The sequence below is a fragment of the Pelecanus crispus genome, chromosome 12, assembly GCF_030463565.1.
Source record: "Pelecanus crispus isolate bPelCri1 chromosome 12, bPelCri1.pri, whole genome shotgun sequence".
Classification (NCBI taxonomy): Eukaryota; Metazoa; Chordata; class Aves; order Pelecaniformes; family Pelecanidae; genus Pelecanus; species Pelecanus crispus.
The window spans coordinates 695,624-720,556 of NC_134654.1; positions in this window are offsets into that span (position 1 = coordinate 695,624).

The window sequence follows — 24,933 nt, forward strand, 5'->3', positions numbered from 1 at the left end:
GTGACCGAGGCATGACCATCTCATGGTGCAAGTCTCCTCTGGGCTTCCCCATGTGAAATAGGCTCTTCGGTTCTTTGTGAAAAATGATACCTGGGAAACCTAGTGTAAACCTTACCACAAACTTTTCTGTGGCGTTAGATGATGAACACCTCGGATGAAAGAGCACAACTGAAGCACCTGGCTTGAAGCATATGCTCTGCAAGTGCAACGGGGCAGAAAAGCCTGCTTATACAAGCAGCGTAGAAGCCTATAAGGAGTCTCTCTGTACTTCTCAATAGAACAGAAGGTCCCAAATATACACGTGTTACTGATTTGTGTATTTTAAGGCCTTGAAGGGTTGTTAAAAAGTCCCTAGCCCACTCTCTTATATAAGGTGGTTTGGAGATTCATCCTATTACTTCTGTCTCAAGCAAAGTAAATTGTGCCTGAATAAAGCATACCTTCCTGAAAGTTATGCTGCATTGGCCTCAAGATTTTAGGAGATGGATTAAAGAGTAGTAAGTTTAATGGGCTGTTGTCAGTTGTATGCCAGCAACTAAGCAGTTTCCTTCATATCGCTTCACAAACGCCTGTTCAAGCACAATGGGACAATTTCTGCTCTGGTGATGGTCTGCTGCCACTGGATTACAGTTTGGCCCGTTTTTCTTTGGGCTTTACTTTTAAATCTCTTGTGTTTATTTTCTTCTTGCTGCTTATCAGTGCTGTGTTCTTGTGCTGTAAGAATAGGACTTCACAGAGCCACTACAGGGCTTTTGGTTCATCAGTTTTTAATTAAGTTTGAATTGAAGATTCTCTTTCCTCTAGGCTAATTTTCAAGTGACAAACAAAATCCCCTTAAGTGCCTTTTCTTTTCCGCCATAGACTAGTAAAGCTGCTGTCAAATTCCCTCAGAACCCAACTTCTCCAACCCCATACGAGTGTGGATTATTGTTCCATTAGAAATAAAACAGAGCAGTTCTTAGGAAAACAGATCAAATAAAAATATTTTTTCTCTTTGCAAAGCCTAGGTGTTAAGTGCATCGTTTTGGGGTGGGGTGGAGGTACGCTGTAGAGCACATCCCCTACGCTGTAGAGCCAGGCTGTGCCGGCTGACGCTCTTGCAGCACTTCCCTCATTGTCCCTTCTGCTTTCTGCGTCCTTAAGATCTCGAGTCTTTTGGCAGCAACCATGAGCGTGCCAGTAGGTATAACAGGTTCAGGCTCTGCCTTTTTCCCCACTGAGAGCTGAGACAAGATACCAAGTAACCTGCCAGCCTTGTTAAAAGCAGCATATTATTTATTTAGATGCAAGAACATGTCAAGGAAAACAAACCTTGAAGCAGTGAGCAGCACGCTTGTCTCAGTCGCAGGGGCTCGCTGTGCCCAGAACAGCTCCCAAGGCCTCATGTGGTCCAGGAGGACATAAGTTCATCACTGCCGCCCGAACCAAGCCCAGCTCCGGACAGCTGACCCCGCGGCAGCATCGGCCGGAGGCTGCGGGAGCTCCAGCCTCGGGCGTGAGCATCTGCAGCGCGGCTGCCAAGGCGGGGGCAGAGCCCAGCCGCGGCGCTCGGGGACGCTGCTCCTGGCACCGCTCGCCCCCAGCACGATCGATGCAGCACAGCGGCGTTGGCCCATGCCGGTGGGTGACCTGCCGCGCTGCTGGCGACGCCTCTGCCCGTCTCCTCTGTCCGGCAGCTCCAGATCCCGTGCGGAGCCTGGCCCGGTGGGGCGTGGAGAGCCACACGTGCCCGACCCGCGGGGAGCAGCGATGAAGCCCGGAGGTCGGGCAGGGGGAAGGTGGGCGGTCGCCAACCCGAGCTTGTGTCTGTGGACAGGAGGAGGGCGAGGGAACCGCTGAGGATAATGCAAATTAAGTGACCGTCAGCAGAGGCCAGACCTTTGTGCTCAAGCCACCAGTCACTGCTCCTGGTGCTGATCTCCTAGGAAGAAATTACAGTGTCAGCAAGCCAAGAAGCTAAATTGTGCTGCTGAGCTGCTTTTAATGATGAGTGTCCGGGGCTGGGGTGCTCCTCCCGAGGCTCCTCTGCCGCCGTCCCTTCGGTGGCTGGTCTGCGGGAGCTGCAGCCGGGGTTGCATTTGCATTCTGAGCCCTTCACTGCTCATTCTGCTGAGCGATAATCACAGGACTAACCCCGTATTAATTGACCACTCCAACACAGCATCGTTCACTGAGACCATCTTTCTCTGACCAGTTTCCTATGATTAACTTCAATTAGAGAGAACAGGTTTGATTAGACTGTGAGATCGACTTCTGGGGAAGCTGCTTGCAATTCTTAATGGGGCAAGGGAAAGATACAGGGCTTATTGAAGAAATCAGCTATGCAAAATTAACTTACTATTCTTTTCAAATGAATTTTCAGGCCCTTTAAAGCCCAGGCTGTAAGTGTTCATCTCCACCACTTAACCTTTCTGAATGGGTTCCGGAGCTCAGCTCTCCCTTTGGGTGAAGCTCCCGTTTAAAAGAACAAACAAACGAAACAAAAAAAAAACCTTTCACAAACCAGCCTTGAATGAGGCATGCTTAGGAGAGCCAAAGGCAACGACCAGAACCAGGTTTCAACCTTAAAGCAATTTTTTTCTAAGGTATACCCTCCGTCGTTAAGAAAATTGCAGCCAATCTGGAACCAACTAAAGGTCCCACCCGGCGCGCTCTGTTCTCCATTTGAGCGCCGCGCGGTTAGCGCCGCGCGGTACCCTGACCGGCACGTGGTGCGCAGGAATCCTGCCTACCCGGCGCCTCAAGCGCGGGCACGGCTCCCTTGCAATTAGTTTGCGGCATCCAAGGCTTCTCGGAGGCAGCCGCCGGTCTGTGTAACGTCGCTCGCCTTGCCCAAGGTTGTCTTCCCCTGCACGGGGTCGCTGTGGCTCTGCTGGCAAAGGCAGCCGATGCTCAGAAGCCCTTCGGAAATCCCCCCAGAGAAGGTGTGCTTCAGAAACGTCTGTCATCTGCGATACGAAATAGCCCTCAGTTCTTTATATCAAACCGTGAGGGGCTGAATTGTTTTCTGATTAATGTCATGAATTAATCCAGGATACTGTATGCAAAAGGAAAGGAGAGAGGGGGAAGGTATTACTTGGTCTTCAGAGGGATTTGATAATAATAACGCTTCTATAGCCAGTCTACGAAAAGCATGATAATGAATTTTAGCTTATTCATGCCAGTTGCTTTTATTAATATGCCACTCTTGTAGGCTTAGAGTTAATTTTAAAAAGTCTTTTTTCCCTTCCCTGTGGTAGCTGCACGGGAGCCACCATTGTCCTGCTCAAAAGCAGAGGTAATTTTTGCTTTTCTTTTTCCCTTAAAGACTTAATTTTTTTTTTGTTGTTCTTAAATTCTGTTGTTCAAAGAATACACAACAGCTGTAGCGCAAGCGTGGACAAGAGAAAGCAGGAGCGTGTAGAGGTAACAGAAGACAAATCATGCCTGAGCCAGGCTCCTGCACGCAGTTGGATGAATCCGTCTGCAGTTTGCTGGATCCTCCCGTCAGTTTACGGCGTGTGCAAAGGCCACCAATGAGTTTTTCTCCCAGACGTGCCTCTGATGTAGACATCCCCATCTTGCACCTGGGGAAACTGAGGCTGGACGCAAACTGAAAACACAGTTACTGGTTCAGGGGGATTTGCCCAGTAACCCCACGCAGGTTCTGCCTTTCTCTCAAGGTTGCTGGAGAGATGAAAGTCCCTTACCCAAACATCTCTAAATCCTATTTAGACATCTTCCTGTGAGCGTAAATTCCCAAATAACTGCAAAAGCTGGGCCTAGAGCTATGGTAGGATGCGAGTGGCAAAGGACTCCGCTCGGTGCTCTGACCAGGCGACCATCCTTCTGTCCGCGCTCCAATAACCACGAAACATCTGCCCAGAGCTGCGGAGCCTTGCTCCTAACTTGGAGCTCAGATCTAAATATAGTGCTGGTATGATGATGTATTTTTAGTATCATTGTGGTGGGAATTAATCAGTGTTCTGTGTCCTTAAAGAGGAGTTCGTGCCATGGTCACATCCTTCGTCGGGAGGTTTGATTCTTCTGCATCAAACCCAATTTCCGTGCACAAAACAAGACAAAATGTTAAGTGCTGTCTTCATGGAATTACAATCACTTTGCAAAAAGAGGCAGAGAAGGAGCCATCTACTCTCATTAATCCCATAAAAAAAGTCTCAGGGAGAGGTATCATGTCACTGGAACTCCATTCTGTTTGCCCCTCAAATAACTTCTTTTCCTATAATTTATTAAATGACCTAGAAAATTAATCTGCAGCCAGAAGATGGAGATCATTTGTCACAGGATGTCACACAACCTACCGATCCATCAAGCAGACAGTGTTGCTGTACATCACGTTCTGGTGCCATCCTGTCTTACAGTCCATCTCAATGTCAAAAAAGGGATTTACAAAATATTTTGGGATGTATTTCATGTGCTGACTCGGACTTGGTGTCCCCTGTTAGATTAATCTGCACAAGTAGGGAGTTTCAGCCACGGAGGCTTGGATTTTTGCTGTGTAACTCCCCTCTGTGCTTTCTAAAATCCCCCCTGGTCCAGTACTCATCCGCTGCGGGTCCTTTCCTATTTCCCCCCAGAATGATGGTTGGCAACAGACTGAGCACACTGACCCTCCATCCTGTGCCCAGCTCTCCCCGCGGGAGCATCACCCACCCCTCACCTTTCCCTTTCCGTGCCGGTTCTCCCATCGCTGCCCGTCCCTGACGTACCGACTGCTTGGCTGCCTCTGTTCCCGTGGCTCCGTCTCCATTTCCCTCTCGTTTAAGTTCTCCCCAGCGGGCGCTCTTGACCCTCAGCACAAGGCTCATCTCTCCCATCCCCTGTACCATTCTCTTCGGAGCTCCTGCTGTGGAAAATTCGTTCCTTACAGCGAGCCGGTGGAAGGGCACCCAGGGAAGGTCTGCGACAGACAGGGAGGGCACAGCTCCTCAGCACAAAACTGCTTTTTATTTTTGACTAGTCTGATCGTCTTTTGTCCGTACTGAGGAGTTCCTAGCAACCATACACATCACTTCTTCTCCAAAACGTTGGCCTCTGAGCACCTCTGTATAGATCCTATGAAAGAAAAAGACTTTCTTTGACTGAAAAACGTGTTTGGTACCACATGTGTTTGGTACCACATGTATCTCCTACGCACTGGTATGCTATGTTACAGTATTGATGTGTCTGGTACAGCAATGTTAAAATTGCTCATAATTAAGTTAATTTCATTGTGTTTCTGTCCTCAGTAATAATGAGTAATAATGAGCAACTGTTTCGTGTCATTTCCTTTCTCCTCTATGCATGGCAATCTGCTAGATTCATCTTTCCAGGAATACAAGTTAAAGATGATAAGTGTAATTTATGATTCCCTTCTGGACTGGGGTTCATTATTAATAGCCGTGTTCACTTAGACTGTCATCTAATCTTTCCTGTAAAGGGCTTATCTGTCGGCTTGTACGCAGAACACAAACTGTTTGCTGTACTCTTTGCTGATTATTGGAATGTCAGTGGGTGAAACGTATGGTGTGCAAAAACAGAAAACAAAATTTTAAGCTCCCATTTTGTTGTTCAAATTTGCAATTTTGCTTCAGACAAACAAAACCAAACTCTCAAATCTCATCCTATCAGCATGATCAATGCCACTTTGCAGTTTCCATGCCAGAGTCCAAGTCCGTTTGCTTTTATGGTGCCTGTAAAACCGACGTTCCCATGGTGTCTGAGTACCTCCCAGTTTTTAGGCTCCTTTTCCTTCCAAGGGTGTTGCGAGGCAGGACAGTGCCGTCCTCCGCTTCTGCTGGTGGTGGCATGCCAGCGCTGCACCGAGCAGGGCTGAAGTTCAAAGCTACGACACGCAGCTCTGCAAAAACGCGAGCGCCATGACACAGCAACGCAGTTTTCGCAGCGTAATGATCACACTGCAAATGCTGATTATTTTCTGCGCGTCTGGTTCTTCATCGGGGTCTCCTATGGCCGCCTGTAGCTGGAGGAGATGCTCACGGGGATGCAGCACCTCAGCGTCGCGCCCCGAATCCAGCTGCGTGGGTGGCAGCGCGAGCTGCGCTCCTGGGCAGGGGCGGTTTGGGTCCCGGGGGTGCGGGGCAGAGCAGCACCCGCGGGGCAGAGGAGGCTGATGGTGGAGGCAGCACCTTGCAGTGGGAAAATAGGGAATGACAATGAAAAAGGCAGTTGCCCTTGAAATATCAGTTGGTCGATACTTGAAAAAGAGCCCTCTTCCCTCAACGACATCTATTCTTTGGCTTCTGTTTCAAATTGAACTGGTTAAGATTTTCTTTTTTTTTAATCTGAGCTATTAAAGGAAAATGCAGTTTATAGAGGAAGAAATAAAACAAGAAACATTTTTCCATGAAGAATATTGATATTTCTGTCACAGCTCTTCAGTAATCTGTCAGAAAAATGAATTCCCAACCCTTGGCTGAGGCCGGCTTTGTACCAACGCGGTGCTTTGGTTTGTTGAACCCAGACGAGCAGCCGGGGCAGCACCCGTGCCCCTCGGGTGGGCTCCCCGGGCTCAGCACCTCCCGGCCCCTCTGCCCCGGCTCCGCGCACCCACGGAGGGATGTTTAGCCGTGTTCGTAGCTGAGGGCCAGCTGTTTCCAGACTTTTCCCACCACCTGCGGTAATAAATCTTCTTCCCTCCCTCCCCTTGCACCTGCAAGAGGTTGTTCTTTTTATTTGCGAAGTGGAAAAGTGATTTTTAAAAGGTGAAAGAGTATTTCTAACTTTGATAGCATGATTAGCTTGGCTCAGAATATTGTTATAGCTTATCTCGCTCCTCTGTGATAACTCAGAAAACAATAAATGTCGTCTTACAGCAGACTGACATTCAGTATTGAAATTGGTCTCCTAATCTTTATGTGATTGCTTTCTCTGTGATAGAAATATTGCCTCTTGTAGAGTATTTATTGTCTAGTTCTTTCCAAAGTATTGACTTTATGTAACAGTTTGATATACATCAAATCCTTTAGAGATTTAATAAACTCTTCTGGTCAGTCTTCTGTTGTAAACACATTGAGATTTATGGTCATCTTAGTGTAAAGCCCTTTTTTGCTGAAATTCTCTACTTCCAGATATCAAAAGATAAGAACGGGAGCATAGATCACGGTGGAAATCTTAACCGCTGGCTGCCGAGTGTTAGTCAGAAGCCGTTGATGGTTAAAGGGTTGACACACGAGCGATGGGTGACGGCACCGCTGCCACGGCCGGGGCGGAGACACAGGAACCCCCCTGGCTCCCTGGGGAGCCGCTTCCCTCCGCAGCGCACGGCCACGGGGCCAGGCTTCTCCGTCCCTGGCACGGCTCGGCTGCAGGAGGACTCCCATGAAAGAATTCATTGCAGAGGAAAAATAAAAATTTACCGTTATTCAGTCAGGCATAAAGTTAATGTATTGAAGCTACACTACGGCATTTGTAATTGAAAAAACTGGTAAACTGGGAAGACAAATTTACAGCCCTCACACAAGCCGTGTGCGTTTCCTCTCTCCCTGCCACGCTCTGCGGTTTTCCGCCCTCAGGTGCGGAGCGGGGCGGCCGCCAGCCCCGGCGGCGTTTCGGCTCCCGCCGGCCCTGGGTGCCCCGGTGCCGCAGGGCTCAGGCCCCTGCTGGTGCCCGCCGCCCCGGGAGCGCGGCCGCGCCGGTGCCCTCTGCTTCTCTCCCTGGGTCCCGCGGTGGGGCAGCTCGGCACGGGCTGACGCGCCATTAACTGCGGAGGGACGGGGAGAAAGGGGAGACCCTATCGCTCCCTACAGCCACCTGGCAGGAGGGGGCAGGGAGGGGGTGTTGGGCTCTTCTCCCATGTCGTTAGCGATAGGACGAGAGGAAATGGGCTCAAGCTGCACCAGGGGAGGTTTAGGTTGGAAACTGGGAGAAATTTCTTCACGGAAAGGGTGGTCAAGCATTGGAACAGGCTGCCCAGAGAGGTGGGGGAGTCCCCATCCCTGGAAGTGTTCAACAAACGGGCAGAGGTGGCACTGGGGGACATGGTTCAGTCTGGTCTACCCTTGACTGGCTTAGAGTAGACTTGGTAGTGTAGGTTAATGGTTGGACTGGGTGATCTTGAAGGGCTTTTCCAACCTAAACGATTCGATGATTCTAAGTCTGCGAGCTGCCGCGGTGCAGCGAGGGAAGACGCTTTTAACCCCATCCGTCGCTGGAGCTCCCGTGGGTGCCGATGCCACACCCGCTCCTGGTGCAGTCCTTCCACGTTGCCTTTCGGTCGGTCCCGGCGCGTCCCCGCGGTCACCCTGGCGCCGGAGCCTCTCCTGGCGCGGCCGCCCCCAGCCCTTCGCTGCCGTTGGCGTGGGGCAGGGCGGGCGCTGCTGCCCGCGGAGTTGTTCGGTTGAGTAATTCCTTATTTTGGCACCAGACCAAGCTTGTTCAAGTACAATACTTGTTGAAGCATCCTGTACTTTGGGATTGGAGGGGGGAAGAAATCGGGAAAGTGCGATCCCTGTAGCCAGTCTTACAGGACTGCATTGCACACGCTTATTTTTAAGAAACTTTTCTCTGTACGGGAATCAACTTTCTAGAGGCAGCCTTCAAGAAATCCAGCAGAGCTTTTAAAATTCACTCATTAAATGCAAATACACTCTTCTTCATAATACATTAACCTTCCTTTAATAGCATGAAAGCGTCTTGTCATTTTACAGCTAAGGTATTAAAAGACTGTATGGTGAGAGATTTTGGGAGTGACATAAATCAGAACAAGTCATGGAACACAGCAGATTCTTGCTTTGTTTGTACTGGGGAGGGATTACCATTTTTTAAATGTATTCTTTATTGAACGAAACAAAAGCAATCACCTTAGGCTGTCAAGTGCACGTGAGCTCTGCTCCCACTGTCTGCTGGAGATCTGTTTCTGGAGACCTTCTCTAGAAAGAAAGTTCTGGATTAAGGCTTTCCTCCTATTTTGGTAGATTAAGAAGAAGGGAGAGATGAATGTCCATTTCCCTCCTGATGATGTAATTTGATGGAAAAATGCATTTTGTGCACCTCTGGGTGAGGATTTCCCGTGAGGATATGGGTCGTTAGTGGAAGGTGAAAAGGTTATTTCCTGCCTATCAAAGAGCGTGCCTGCATTGCTTCTCTAACTGCTTCACAGCTTGTGGGCAAGCGCTTCGTTGGGCTGGTGATGAAACTACAAATAAACCGGTGTGCTTCCACCACTTCGCTTCCGATGGGAACACTTAATGGGAAACTTAGTGGGAATGATAAAGCAATGTGTTTAGGAAAGATGGAAGGAAAACCTGGGTCACATTTTGAGGCAGGATGACAACTGGCAGCTTTCTGGCATCTCACTATTTCCCGACGCTGCAAGCCCGTTCCTTGGAAATAAAGCGCGGTGTAAGTGAATGAAAGTGAGAACGGGCTTACGGCTCATTTACCGAGGGAAGATCTTCCTTCCTACAGATATTATTTATTATGGCTTATGTTGTGTTGAAGATTGCATTTTAAGAGCTGTGGTTTTTACAGTCAGCTCTGAGGTGGGCTCCAGAAGGCGATTTGCAGCAGGTCGCGCAGCGGCACTTGACGTGAGGTGGGCTGAGTGCCCGACCCCCGCGCCGCTGCCCACTGCACCTGGGGCCCGGGCGTGTGGCAGGGCGCGGACGGGATCGTTCTTGTCGCTTGCTGTACGCGGACGGGCGCAGGGGCCCAGGGCGGCGGTACGTGTAGTGCTGCCTCTGCGAGGGGGTCTCGAAATCACAGCCCCGGGGGAAATGTGATTCTGCTTGCCTCCTCTTCCCGCAGGACGGCTCTCTCCAAGCACAGATGTGTCAGAGCTCAAGAGTGCTACCCAGTGCCAACAAATGAAAAATAATTGCTTGCAAATTGCCCTCTCTGTTTTTGTAGGCGATACTGTACCAGCCTGGAATCTCCCTCAAAACAAATTTCAGGAACAGCTTCCAGGCTAATTAGTGCTGTCAGCCACCAAGTTTGTTCTTTTGTGGCACCAGGTTGTTACCAGCAGAGCAACAAGCAGAGCTTCCATGTGTAGCTCAAATCTTGCAGCGTTATTTCATCGCCGTTATTTTTCCCTCCTGATCTATCGAGAAATAACCACTTTCAAAGACAGGGACATATTATGGTCATGGAGATGGCTTGGCTGGGACACAGCTAGTCATTTTTCCTTGCTGATATTTTATTAATATATGTTATTAACTTTGATTCTCCTTCCCCGTGGTGCTTTATCATCTGAACTAATTAATACTTCTTGCAAGATTTACAGGGAAGGGATGGGTATGTCTGCATTTGTAAACTAGACATCTCTCCAGCTGGTGCTGATGATGGGGTAAATCCCAGTTGAGAAGGAGACCTGGCACATGGCAAACAAAACCAAGATACAGCTCCCCATAGGATGGTTGAATTTTTCCTGTCCCTTTTAACTGGCACAAAGAGTGATGTAGATGATACCCTAAGAAAGAACAGAGCTAGTTTTCTACTTTTTTCATGAACGTGAAATATCCAGGAAAAATAAACAATTTATTTGGGCGCTCCCCTCCCACCCAGCACAAAGCCAGGGGGGCGCAGCACTGACCAGCACCCCCCCTTACAAAGCCCATGGGTGCCCCCGTCCCCTCCCTGCTCTTCCTGAGCTGCTGTGGGCGATGCTCACCCCTGGCTCGCCCACACTGGGAGCAGCAGGACGCGGCCAGGGGCGCGGCGGAGGGTGCTCCGGCTCCTAACGACGCTCCGGGCTGCTGCCGTGGGGTCCTGCCCCTCCGCCCCGAGATGCTGCCGGAGGCTCCAGCCCCAGGGATTCTCCAGCTGCTCTGGGCATTTCAACAGCTGCTATTAACACTCTTCTTCCTTTTTTTTTCTTTTTTTCTTTTTTGCCCCTTTCTTGTTTTATTTTTTCTTTTTTCACGCCTTCGTGCTACAGGGCTGATATTTGCTAATAGCAGCGAGTTTGTGATAGAAGCGGTGAAAGTCTGGAACGAAATTCTGTGACTGGTGCAGCCTAGCAGGGTAAAATGTAATCCTATTAGCAAGATGAAAATAGTGTATGCCAGGGAGAGACGGAAGAAGATAAGAAGGGATGACTGTGCTTGCAGAGGACAAAAAAAATATGTACACAAATTCATTCAAAAGTAAACAAAAATTGGCTGGATTTGTAAACAATCTTAATGTCCAGAAAATTGCTCATCTGACTCATCTCGCCCAGATCTCTCATTACATTTGGTGACCTCTGCTTTCGCAGCATGGTTTTGTGGCTATTTATCGACACAGACCACTGGTGCCGACTGGAAATGGCATTTCAAAAATGATGCATTGACTGCTGAGCCGTGGCAGGGCTGTGACCCGTGGCCGGCCGGCCGGCCGGCGGCGCGCTCCCCGAGGCTGGGGAAGCTCTCGTTGCACAGGATGGGAATAACTGGCGTTACGGTTTCCTAGCCTGATTTTTTTTTTTTCCCCCTTTAGACACCTAAAATCTCTGTCAGCCACAATTTTACCCAAAGCCATCCCATGAACAGCCATTTGTGCAAACAGGTGGAGCAGAGGCTGAAACTGCTACAGCTGTGAGGGAGGTGAAGTGGGCTGGGATTTCGGCTGGAACATTTTTTGCTTCCGATAGTGACGACCTTCTCTTCATCTACATTGTGCTGCACAAACACGTGCAGTGGGTAGTTGGATGCACCACAGGAGTAGCTACAGTTTTCCTTCTCACAAAACCAGCGCGACTGCCTACTGACACATTCCAAAAACACAATCCATTAGGATCCCATTACAAGATGAACATTGCTCATTTAGAAGACAGTAATAACCATGCATTTTCCCTGTAGTAACGTGGTGTTATCTACCCTTCAGCCATTATAGAGAACTAAAGTACAATGTTTTGATCAGGTACCATGCAGTAGAGTACCTTGCAAAATTAAGGATTTCTGTTGCCTGAGAGAAAATTAGTGTTGTGCACTAAGAAATACAATCTGGGTAATCCTGCTGGGTGGGAAGCATCCTCTCGCTCTCTCTTAGAGAGAGGAAACCAGTAGGACTGAACAGTTTATTATACAATGCAGACCCATAGTTAAGAAGATTTTAAGTTGCTTGTTTTTTAAAAAACGAATGAAATTCCATACTAAGCATATGATGCTCTATGCAATTGTATGGATCATTGAGAAAACCAAGAAAGCATGTGATTCTGCAAAAATTCCTGGAAAGCAACCACTGAATGCACCATTCTCCCAATTTCCTGACTTACCTTTCTCCGGTCGGCGGTAACGAATCACCCTGTGAAACGCGTGCTCAGAGCAGACTGAATAGTGAATCCTGCGACGAGTGGCTCGCTGAGGAGTGGTCGCTGCCACTTGTGAAACCAGAGCTGAGGGTGAAGGTGGGCAGAAGGTGCAGCTAGCAACTTTAATTTCAAATGATTGCTGTACTAACCAGGACTGTGGCATGGGGGACAACTCAACGTACAGAAATTAGGATATTCTGTTCTGAAACAAAAGCCTTAATTGCTGTGAGCTAAAAGGGTTAATTTGAGTGGTGAAGTTTGTCCTCTGTGTGACCAGCAGCTAGAAGCAGAAAGCAGCAGTTTTATTCTCAGCCATTACTGCTGTTCATATCCCATAGCATGCAGTAAAAGAAAAAAAAAATCATAGAATATTTTATTCATTATGGCTAATAAATCCAGTCCAGTAAAACAAAAAAATCCATTTCACCACCCAGAATTTGTGGTGATGTCAGTCATTAATCCTGCCCTGGGATTATGACGACATACCGGTCTGCTGTATTGCTTTCACAGACTAAGAATGAAAACAGTATCATTAACCGATTTTAACAAATGTTCACAAATTGCAAGAGTTGTTTGTTGTACGTTGAGCCAGAGAATTTAAAAGGTGCTTAGAGTCAATGGTGTGTGTCATTAAATTCAGTTTTATTATATCCACTTGGATACTTTTTATTGTGTGTTTTATGTGTTCTTAGTACAGGAAGAGCCTAAGTAATAATGCTGACCAAAAAAAGTGTTTTCCTGTGTAGTTTTTGCAGTTGTGCTGTGCACTGGCTTCCCACCGGCAGGGGCTGGCGGGGCAGTATCTCTGTTGGGTGCAGGGAAGGGCGAAGGTGCCCGGGCTCCGTGGCAGGGGCCGGGCAGTGCTGAGGGTGGGTGGCAGTGGGCTGGAAACCCTCCTCACCGAGAGCCTGGCCAGCTCCCAAAGGGCTCTGCTTCCTGGGCGCTCACAGTTTTCCGATTTTGCAGTGCAAGTTGAGGGCAGTGGTTGAAAACCCTACGGTTTTGGAGACACCCGCCAGAAGCCCCCCCGGCGTCGTGCGAGGGGAGCTCCTGCGGCAGCAGGGACCCGGGCAGAGCGCGCTGAGCCCCCGGCGCAGGAGCTGGGTGCTGCTGGGCGTCTGCGCGGCCCCGACCCGCGCGCCGTGCGGGTGGCAACGCCGTGCGCGGTGCTCCGGCTGCCGCGGGCTGCGCCCATTCCGGCACGGTGCTTTTCTGCACGGTAGAAACACGGCGATGGCGAGTGCTGCGTGGGGCAGCCGGAGCATTTCAGCGCTTGAAAACCCAGCCGGCCTCGCGTCCTCGCCGCGCTGGGCTCGGCCGCGTGCCAGCGACCTGGCTGTGGGTGCGCTCGCTCTCCTGCCGTCGCTTTTATTTCTGCCCAGGAGCTGCTGGCAGCGGGCAGGGGATGGTGCAGGGGTGTCGGCGTGGCCGGGCCCCTGGGCAGGCTGCGGCAGCAGCCACCGCGCTCCGGGCAGCGTCTTCCGCTCACAGAGGCTGCATCGGTCTCGTGGCTTCCCGCGCTCCCCCGGGCGCTCTCCTTGGAGAAGCAATTTCAGGTGAGGTGAACAAACAGTAACTCTGCGATTACATGAAATAAATAGGTGTGAGCAGATCTTGAGAAGATAAAAGGTTATACTCGGCACCAAATAGAAATGCATGTTTGTTGATCAGTCAGCGTTCACGGAAGCCAAACTGGGTAAAGGTTAGTAGGAAGGAGATTTGAGGTCATCCTAGCGTTTGGGGGGCGGAGGGGGGAGTGAAGCAATTTGCTCCTCACACGCAGTCCAGAATGTCTCGTCAAAGGCTGAACAGCTTTTTCAGCTTTTTAAAACTTTTTTCCCACATTTGTTCTTGGGTAGTTTTTTGGGTTTTGTTTTGGTTTTGTTCCCCACTGGAAAGTCTGAACTGAAAAATGAATTTATGTTTCTTTCCTCTTCTCCATGTGATTGCTAAAGGCATTGCACTCAGTAGTGAATTTCTCGGTTACTTGTAGGTGGCTGTTTCGTGTGTGCATGCGTCTGTGTGCGAGTTGTGAGTTTTGAAGTTCAGCTCTCAGAAACTCACTTTCCCTCGCAGCGTGCAGTCCCCCCCGATGCACAGAACATCGTCATGCTAATATGGACAGGCAACTCAAATTAATGGTAACGCAAGTTATGCGTGCACATAAAGGAAGATGGATCTTGAGAACAAGACGACCACAGCTGTCGGTCGTTGAATAACTGATGAACAACACAACCTTTGAGTAACTCAGTACTGATGTCGTGCCTATTTACATGTTTTCCACTTACCCTAAGGAAGATCCCCTGGCATCTCGTAAGACGCGACGTGACCCTACATTTCTCTCGCACAAGGACTGCAGAGAGCACTCTTAATTTATATAGGTTACGGTCACCACAGGCAACTTTAATTTCTGCTCTCTCTGCTCCTTCAAAACCTGTGCAACACAAAAAGAACCACTTTGATGCAAAGTAAAAATGCAAATAGCGTTCACAGGAGGGAAGCCATCCTTGAAACTCGGGGCCTTGATGTCTGCGCTGCCATCTCCATCTTCTTCTTTCCCTCTGTTAATTTCTTATGAGTATTTCTTCAAAAATGACTCTGCTCTCTAGACAAGTTTTCCCCTAGTTCTCTGCCTGTATATAAAATACTAAAGCGCTTCGTGTGGGTAACCTGTCGCGCACCTGCAGCGGCTCCCTTAGCTCCGTCGCGGTTGCGCCGCCTGCCAGCTGACCCGCTGAACCCCCGTTTCCAGAAGCGACCGACTGCCCCTCGCCGTGCTGCACATTGCAGCTGCACAGATTTCTCCTTTTCCCCCCCCTTCAAATAGAAATCCTCATGACATCCCCCCCCCCACGGCAGCCTACCCGCAGATCCGCCGCCTGCGCCCACGGGACGTTGCTCCGGTCCTGCGGCGGCCGCGGCCCCGGTTCTGCCGCTCGACACTGCACGTGGAGATAGGCTCGGGCGCTGGGATGCATCTGGGTTAGAGAGAAAACAGTCCTCTCCAACACAGAGGCGTTTTCAGAAGCTGGAAGGAGGCCTGGCGGGGGCTCTGCTTTCAGAAATAATTACATTTTCATGCCTCAAGTTCTTGGGTGAGGCTCGGACCAGAAATGTCAGGGTCAAGTGAAAGAGGCTGTTCTACAGCAAAATGAAAAATAGAAGAGGTGGCCAGAAATCCCATGAAACCTGACGACCTGAAGCTTGTTGCAGGTGCAGCGCTCCATCCTAAGCCACAGCTGTCATTGCCTGCACACCTGCAGTGCGGTGCTTATTTGCAGGACTGATTGCACTGATGAGGGGTGGGGGTGAAAGCTCATAAGCAGAAAAGAGTAGAAAGCAGCACGGCATCCTCAAAAGGGTCAGCATCTGGGCTCCATGGTAGCCAAGTACCAAAAAATTTAAACTCCATTTAAATTATTTAAGCAATCAGCAGACTGCCAAAGTAGGACTGACCAAAGTGGGAACAACATGGTGAGAAGTGAAAAACTCCTGGTGCAAACACCTGCAGCTGAGAGCAGTGGGGTATTTATGTCTCCAGATCCCCCCTCATTCCCCCCTGGCTGCCAGCAAACCAGAGACAGCCTGCCCAGGCTCTAACTTTGGGAAGGAATAATTGAAAATGTGGAGACTCTTTTCCAACACCTTGCCTTTGCTTCTGAGGTAAGTTGATGTGTTTGTGATATTGCATAATTTGTGATGACTTGTGGGGTTTTCTTGATCCCCTGAGCTGGTCAGGGGGTGAGGCTTTCCAGCTTCTTCGGGGTTTCTTCATGCTGTGGCAGTAGTGGTGGTTCCTGCAAGCAGAGGGCTGTGCTCTGTGTTGGCTTTCCCTGGCAGCACGGGTCCTCGGGTGTTATTTTGCTTCTGGTTAGACTGGAGATCCCAGTTGAGGTTCTACAGACTGGAGTGCTACGTTCCCACAGTGTTACTGATTTCTGAAGGAAACTCCTCAAAATAACATAAAGTGCTTTTCCCCCTCCCCTCCCCTTTTTTCTCAATGTCTCCAGTCTGCTCTTACTGTTAGAATTGTGTTCTCAAACCTAAAGCAATGCGAGTCCAACTTTTTCTGGCTATTTCTTGGTTTCAGAGCTAAAGTTCATTAGCATTTTGTGCCAGTGGAGACTAATTACTGTGTTGCCTTCTCCTAAGGGCTTCCATTGCAGGTTGTGCTCGCAGTTGTTGTTAAAATGAGCATTTTGGGAACAAAAGCGCAGCAGTGCTGGGTTCTTCCTGAATTGTTGGCACTTGTGCAGTTTCAAAGAGAACTGTTGGCAAGGGCCAATGCTCTGTGTTCTCCAACCTGGAGCTTGCAGCCTATTTATAAACTTATTGATGGGGATGTGGGGCTTGAATTTCTCAGGGGTGTTGAATTCCTAGCTGGTTTCTTAGTGCTGACCACACGCAGTCCACAAAAACAGGTTTTTCTCCCAGACCAGCTCTTTGAGTTCAGCATTGCTGCAGGGTTTGGCCGGTGTATTTGGGTTCTGGCAACCAGAGAATTCACTGCAGCGTTTGTTATTGCTCTCTGCGTGGACTTCAGAGTCTGGTGGCTGGTGTCCAGAGAGGCCAATGTCTGCGGTGCAGCCTCCTGTTGACGGCAGGTCAGTGGTTTAGAGCTCGGTCAGGAGACTGAAGCGGTCAAGAACCATCTCGGCCCTGGCTCCCGCACGCTGCGGTGAGTTAGGAAGGGGCTGCCGAGCAGGGCAGGCGCTTTGTGGTGTGCCTTGGTGCAGGGCTCAGCCTCTGCCTGAAGAACTCCTTGCAGCAGTCACTTTAACGCTTCGGGTGATGGTGTCCAAAGTATCAATGTCTGTGGCGGAGTTAATGTGCGCCCACAGCCCGCGCAATGCTGGGGGGGTCTTTTTCACCCTAATAGCCTTAAACAAGTTAATATTATTCAGTGCCTACTGCTGGTACGCGTTTCTTTTTTTTTCTTTCTTATAGCAGACTTTGAATTAATTTTTCCATTTATGCCAAGTTAAAAAAGAAGCTTTAAAATGCTCTTGGCTTTTCGTCAGCTAGTAAGCAAGGCCCTTGGAAAGAGATGGAGAAGATATGCCTCATTCATTAGCTTTGAAAAGAGACCTTTTAGCACATTTTGCATTTGCTGCTATTCTATTTCTAGCTGTCTCACTGCAAATAACTTTCTGCAAGACTGGTTTGCTGTGGCAAAACTATATTGATTTATGTGGAAAAGTCTCTATGGTAGGGAAGGTTGTGGAAACTAATCTTTTCATTGAACAATTGTTATTGCCCACCCCCAGGCTAAATGCTTGTTTCCTTTGATTGAGTGAATTTGCACTCAAACCCACCAATTCTACAAGCACCCTCAAAAGTTCCAAAAGACTATTACCTTGATCTTCATCTGATTTAAAAAATAAATAGTATAACACCAGCAGAATTAAATCATGTTGGGTAACAGAAACTTGGTTTATTCTTCTCAGTGTCATGTATACATATAAAACATAGTGTGTGGCTGGATATCGAGTACAGTCTTTCCTTCAGTTTTTATTCCAGCAAATTTGGTATGGTGGCATTTTATCCGTACCTTTGTTCCAGGCATTTTTGTCACCTGTGCAATTAGAATCAAAGTAAAATGGATCTTGGTTTCTATTAGCATCATCCCTACCAAAGGTTTACAGAGCGATTTGTAGTAATGTATGTGGTATACTTGTGTATGGTAATTAAGCCTTCGCTTGGAGAAGCCAATACCATAAGCCATGCCGGCGGACGTCGGTGTCGTGCGCATCGGCAAGGCTGGCTGAGCCAAGCCCTGTCCCCTTCCCCAGCGCGCCTGGGCACCCACGCGCCGTCGGCAAGCCAGAGCCGCTGGGAAGAGAGGGAGCAGGAGAACGTTGTCCTTCGTGCCAGGAGGGATCGGAACATCCAGATGTTGTTCCAGGGAGCCCATCTCTGATAGCAGCCTGCAGTGTTTTACAGACACTTGAGTGTTCTTCCCTTTGAACTAAGCTGCAATTTGTCTTTGTAGATGTCTCTAATACATTAACGTAAATGGCGTAGTAGTAGAAATGCATTATGATACCGCGCGATGTTGCTCTTAGTAATTCTCCTCCTTCAGCAAGTGAACACTTCCTTGCTCATTTGTATTCATTGTTTTGATGCTTAACTTGAAAAATGTATATTATACAACAGGCTGAAATCCATGACGAATAAAAGAAAAGAACCCAAGGGGATAATAAGCGTCTCGGCACTGCTGTGATGTCTCATGCTGCTAGCATCAAAGCAGCTGAAGACGTTACCCGCCGCGCCGGAGAGGACAGGGCGCGTACCACGGAGCTTCGGCTCGCGAGCGGGTGGGAGCCTGCGCTGCGGGGAGGGCGGCGAGGCCCGGGCTGCCGCTCGCGGCAGCTCTCGCGGGGCTGGTCCTTCCCTCACGGCTGTCGCCGCGGCCGGGTCGCGGCGCCGAGCTCGCTCCTGCGTGCACGGAGCCCTGGGACAGCGTTGGCTTCCGTGTCATGGAGATCAAGGGACGGCGTGTACACACGTGTACCTTCACGTATAGCACACGTCTTGTTCAGTATGGCGCGCCGGCTCTGTAGGGGAGCTCAGACTGTGAGCTACTTCAGGGAAAAACTGGACCCGTCAAGTGGTGGTGAAATTCTCAACAGTTCTGTTTACAAAAAGTGAGGGTTTGTGTGAAAACAGCGAGCGTTCCTCCATCCTCAGGTGGTGAGAGCTGAGGGATGTATAGCTGCCAGGCGTGTAATCTGTCACCTGGCTGGAAGTGGAAATCAAGGTGGATTTGCGTAGAAAATGCAGGGTTTGCCCCTTTGTGTTTCCAGCATACTATGTCTTGTTACGGTATTTTAACAGGTAGTTTCACAAGTTGTAGCACCGGTGAAACCTGCTTTCCTATAGAATTGTCTTCAGGCTGAGCTGATGCGTCTTTGATGCTTGAAAAGAGTTAAGCCTGTTCCTTGGGGATATTAATAAAGGATTTTTGAGCTATCCAGCCGCTTATTGACATGAAACTTGCAGGAGCTTCACATCTTTGCCATGGCAGCCCCATGGCTGAAATCAGCCCAGGAGAAGTGAACTCGCACGGATACACGCAGGAGATACACGTGTGCGGGGAGAGGTCTCGAGAGCTTTGTTTCTGTACCAAATGAGACTAAAAATAAGCGCTGAAGTGGGTCAGGCTGCAGCAGAAAACACAGTCTTCGGCAGGTTCCTCTGCGTAATTTAATTTGTTTGGGTATTTGTGCTAGCTGCTCTTTCATCCTCTGCCCTTCTGGAGTAAACATCTTCCTCTCTGAAAAGGTCCCCTGTGAAAGCCACGGGCCAGCCGCGCCGCGGAGGATCTGGGCCGGCTCCCTCGTGCCTTCCTCCATCCCTCTCGCTTTTTTAGCTCTTCCCATGTACCTCCGCTTCTTGCGCTCACTTCCCCGTAGCTGGAGATCTGGAGCCTCGAGGGAACGGGAGCAAGGTTTCCCAGTCCGCCGTGGTTGGGTGGTGCCGAGGCTCCCGCCCCGCCGGTGGGGCTCGAGCCCCCCTCTCCCTCCCGCGCCCGCTCTCTGCTGCCTCTCGCCAGCCGGCTGTTTGGGCGCAGCTGCGTGCGCCCTTGAAACAGGAGGAAACATTCGGGTTTCTCTTGTTAGTTCTGAAGGTGAAGCATGAAGGGAATTTTGCATCGCCACTTAAAACGGACTGCGGGAATGACTGGGGATTGGCGAGAAAGGGCGGGAAGGCGCTTGAAGTCTGCGCGGCAAGAGAGACCGAGAGGGGCTGGAGAGAATGGGAGTGGGCAGGGGATATTGCAGCGCTCACCAAAAATATTCTAAAGCTAATAAACACTCTCCTGAACTCCTTTAATCTCGTCCTTTTAGTTAATCTTTCATCTCTCCAGCACAGCTCTTGCCGCATACTCTGAAGCATCTCTTCTGAGAGGACAGCACCCGCGGTCAGGCTCGTGATGCCAGCTGCGGGGAAGTTCTCTCTCTGCTGCAGATGTCAGCAGCACTTTAGGTAAGGCTCGATGTGCAGGGCTGGCTGGTCAGGAGGGTTTTCTAAGAGGAAATCAAACAGTTTAGGGTATTTAAAGCAAGGGCTGCAGTGATTGGAACAAAGCCTCTGGTAGGTGCTGGGCTCGGCTTCTCTTCTCCTGCATCTTTCACGTCTGCGTGCCACGATGCTGCGTAGACGTGGCTTTGCAAAGAAGCCTTTAGGCAGGACCTGGGTGAGCCTGTGAAACCGCAGTGTCCGAGGGAGCCTGTCCACTCCGCAGCCTGCGTTGAGCTCCTGCCTCAACCGAGCCTCCCCTGGCAGGACGGGGCAGGAGCACAACCTGCACTTAGCTCCATGAGGTGACAGTGTGTCCTGGTTTCAGCTGGGATAGAGTTAATTTTCTCCCTAGTAGCAGGCACAGTGCTGTGGTTTGGATTTAGTAGGAGAATAACACTGATTAACACACTGATGTTTTGGTTGTTGCTCAGCGCTGCTTATGCCAGTCAAGGACTTTTCAGCTTCCCCTGCTCTGCCAGGGGCACAAGGAGCTGGGAGGGGGCACAGCCAGGAGAGTTGATCCCAACTGCCCCAAGGGCCATTCCATACCATCCGGCGTCATGGGCAGTATGGAAACTGGGGGGGTTGGCCGGGGAGCAGCGATCGCTGCTCGGGGACGGGCTGGGCATCGGTCGGCAGGTGGTGAGCAATTGCATTGGGCATCACCTGCTTTGGATATTGTTATTACTATTATATTGTTACTATTATCATTACCATTTTACTTTATTTCAATTATTAAACTTGTTATCTCAGCTCAGGAGTGTTTCTCACTCTCACTCCTCCGATTCTCTCCCCCATCCCCTCAGGGCAGGGGCAGTGAGCAATGGCTGCGTGGTGCTGAGCTGCTGCGTGGGGCTGAACCCCGACACAGTGCCAGGTGCTAATTAAGATATCTTTACAAAGAGAACGAGTGGCTAAAAAGTAAAGCCAGAAAATGAAAGGAGAATGAAGGCAGTCCTATTTTTTGTTTTTTAATGTCTTTTTATAGCGGATGCAATAGTGTGGTGTGGCGCAGCTGAGCAGAGCCGAGCTGGGTTCTGCAGCTCCCGTGGTCTCGCTGCGAGACCTGCTGTCTCCCCGGCGGTCACGCTCCGGTGAAGCGGATCTGCTTGGGACCTGGCTATGTCCCACGTCGTGTTTGACACCGCTCCCCCGGCCCGTTCGGTCTCGCTGTGGTCGCTGGGAGTTAATTGTCTGCTCTGAGGTGATTTGGGCTCTGCTGCCCTTGACGAGCAGTTCTCTTTGAAGTCTCTGGTGTTACAGGGAAGGTGTTGGTTATTCCATATGTAGTTGTCTTCAGTAACCTCATCCAAATTCCGCCTTCTTCTCCTGGTTTTGGCTGGGATAGAACATTAACTCTATCCCAGCCGAAACCAGAACACTTGTGATCAAGACTGTGGAATCCTGTCTCTAGTTTTGAGATTACCATGGTGCATTTTTACCATGTAGGCATACCTGTAAAAGCCATTAATATTCAAATAACTTTGCTAAATAAGCAACTATGCCAGAGTAGTTATTTATTACTATTTATGATGACAGACTTTATCTTACTGATTTCTCCAACACATTTCTCCAGAGGAAATTAGATACGGTACTTAGTTTAAGCTGTGCCAGGGAGAAAATGTTTCTATAAATACTTAACAACTCATCTGGAGCGATGACAACTCTTGGTATGTCCTTCACAATGTCACGTTGGTCATTGAGTCTCGTTTAAAATTCAGTTGTTTATCTTCTCCAGGAGAAAGTTAAACTGGTGGTTTTAAAGTGGGGGACAAAGTATATGCAGAAAAATCAGTCTTGAACTCTGAAACATTGAATCTAAGGGCTTTTTTTCTTTTTTCTTTTTTTTTTTTTTTCCCCCTCTCTTCTGGTAGAATCACTGGGGAATGAATTGCCAGACAGATCAAGGCTTTCTATTTGCATACATGGCACTAGAGGTAGTGCCAACGCGTGCATGCCGCCCACTCGGTGGTGAAAGCACAAGTGCCCGGCGATGGCGCTTGGCCGCACCCTTGCCCTGCAATGGGTAGAGGGTCTGCACGGGGAGCTGCGCCGCTGTCCCCTCCCTTGGAGCAGCGTGGCCAGAAACAGCTCGGGAGGAGCGCAGCACGGCGTTTCCCTTGGGATTTCAGCACCTTTGTAGGAGGAACTTAACAACAGATGACTGGGGGAAGTTTCAGTTCTATTACGTGGAAGTTTTGCTTGGGAAACAAGATGAGGTGCTGTATGAAATACATTAAAACGAGCAAATGATTTGTCTAAATCTCAGATTTTGGCAGTTATAAAACCTACTGTAGTTTACAGCAGGCCTGAGAAGCTGAAACAGCTGGCAAAATAACAAAAAACATTCCTGTAGTCCTCCACCTAAATTGCAGCAGGAATGTAGGGAAACTGCGTCCTGATTGACCTGAAGTAACGCAAGAGGAGCTGTAATGGGAGAGTTATTGGGGAAAACTTTTGCATTCCTACATAGTGCACAGAACTACTTCTTTCCAGTGCTTTTCCAGCGCCAGCCCTTGTTTAAGTTGACTCCTCAGTTCTATTGCTGATAGTGTTTCAGGCATAAAAGCCACTCGGGGTCACCCAGTTAACCTGTTTGCAAATAAGTGATGATTTGGAAGTAGATTTGGGTACCAGCGGGTACCCGGACGGCTGGTGGGGGCTGCCAGCCCGGCTGCCAGCCGTGCGTGCCGGCGCTCCCAGCCCTTCGGAGGGTGTTTGCACTTGCAGGATTTATCCGTGCTGTCGGTGGCTGCGCAGCGGGACAGCCGGTGCGTCGCGTGGAGGTGAGGGGGGCAGGAGGGACCGCGCCGCGGCTCAGCTCGCCCACTGCAGCAGAGCAAAACCACGGCAGGCGAGCGAGAGTGTTCCTCGTAGACAGGTGATTTTGATTTACTTGTTTGAGTGTCTTTGCTATTGATTTGTAGACTCGTATGCAAACGTTGTTTTGCTGCTGACTCTGAGGTAATGGATTTTTTTTTTTTTTGCAGTTAACTTGTTATAGAACCTCAAATGTCAAGAAATACACCTACCAGCCCATCTCTGCATTAATAACTCTATTATCAGCTCTAGCTAGTTTCAGAATAAACTCTAAAATTATGGCTAAACAAATAAATTGCATCTAGCTGTGGAAGTCAGATGAGCTAATCCCTCTACATGCTTGGAAAAATGTTTTTTCTATAGCTCTTCTGACATGTCAGGTTATTTTTAGCCATAATTAAAATCCTAACATACAATGTCATAGAATCCATTCTATTAACTGATGTGCCAGCACTTTTTTTTATTAAATAGACTATAAAAAGTTTTTAATTTTTAGTATTTGGAGCCTTCAGGGAGAAAGCACTCCTAACATTGATGCCTGACGACAGTTAGTCAATGAATTAAGGAAAAAAAAAAAAACAGTGGTGGTTCTGTCTGTCTCCCAGCTCTTGCTAGCACTAAATTACAGAATTAATAGGCTTTTAGAAGAGACTGACACATAGTTACTGTGGAAAAGACAATTAAATGTGGAAAGCCACTTTTCTCACCACATTTAATTTTAACTGGAGGCTTTGAGACTCAATAAATCTTTTTCTTATTTCATTCTCACATTTTCCACAGGTATTCAAGTCTTTAAGGAAAGTACCTGATGTAAGTGACTTAATTTTTCCTTCCCCTGTATCCTTTGCTTTTCTCAAGCCTTTTCCCCCTCCTCAGTAAAAAGGCGAGATGCTTTCTGATTGCCAATGTTTTGTTTTCTTCGGGATTGCTGGTACCAAAAAGTGGCTCAAGTGTTGTGAAAATGCAGCGGGATAGGAGCCCCAGTCCCTTCAGGGATTTTTTCTGGCAAATCCAACTAGGGGAAAAAAAGCCGATGGGGCTGTTTGCCCACGGGAACGTTGTGGGGCAGCGGACTGGGGCACAGCGGGGTCCGCGGCGGGCGAGCGTAGCATCCCCTCCGTGGCGAGGGGACGGTGCGGACCTTGGCGCGCAGCCCTCGCCAGCTGCTGCCCGGCCTCTTCCCAAGCGGCTTCACCTCCCTCGCGCTCCTCTGGGGCAGGTGCCGTCGCGCTCATCCGCTCCTGCCACGCGTGCTCTTGGCCGCTGGAGGCTTTGGCAGAAATTATCTCGGCTTTCTCACCTTTTTGGGGGGCTTTTTTGTCTGGTTTGGTTGTTTCCTTTTTTCTTTTTTAGAAAACAGCAGCAGCGTGAAAATGCACAATTTTTTTGGCAGCTTTGGAAACCGATTCAGACAACCTTTTCTGATGGCATTTGGGACTAGGAGTGAGTGGCCTTTTTTGGTCAAAATATTTCAGTTCTTTTTTGAAATGCTTCGGCTTGCTGTTCTCAGATGAAGGATTTTTTTTTTTTAAATCTTATCTGAAATGATTCATCATTGTGGAAAACTCTTTAGTCGTGTTTTACTTAACCCCTCATCATAAAATTACAGTTCAGTCTGAACGAAAATATTTCGCTTGCCCCACTGTGAGCAAACCTGGGGTTTTGGTGTGGTGTTTTGGTTTGGTTTTTAATTCACTGACATTTTGTTCCACTGTAAGCAGTGGGTTTTGGTATTATCTGAAGATGGAGAGTAAGAGAATACTCTGAAAAAGCGAATCTTTGCAGCCTTTCCTTGGAGCTCCCCGCGTCCCCTCTGCCCGCTGCCTGTTTCCCCGCTGCACCGTGCTGCTGCCCTG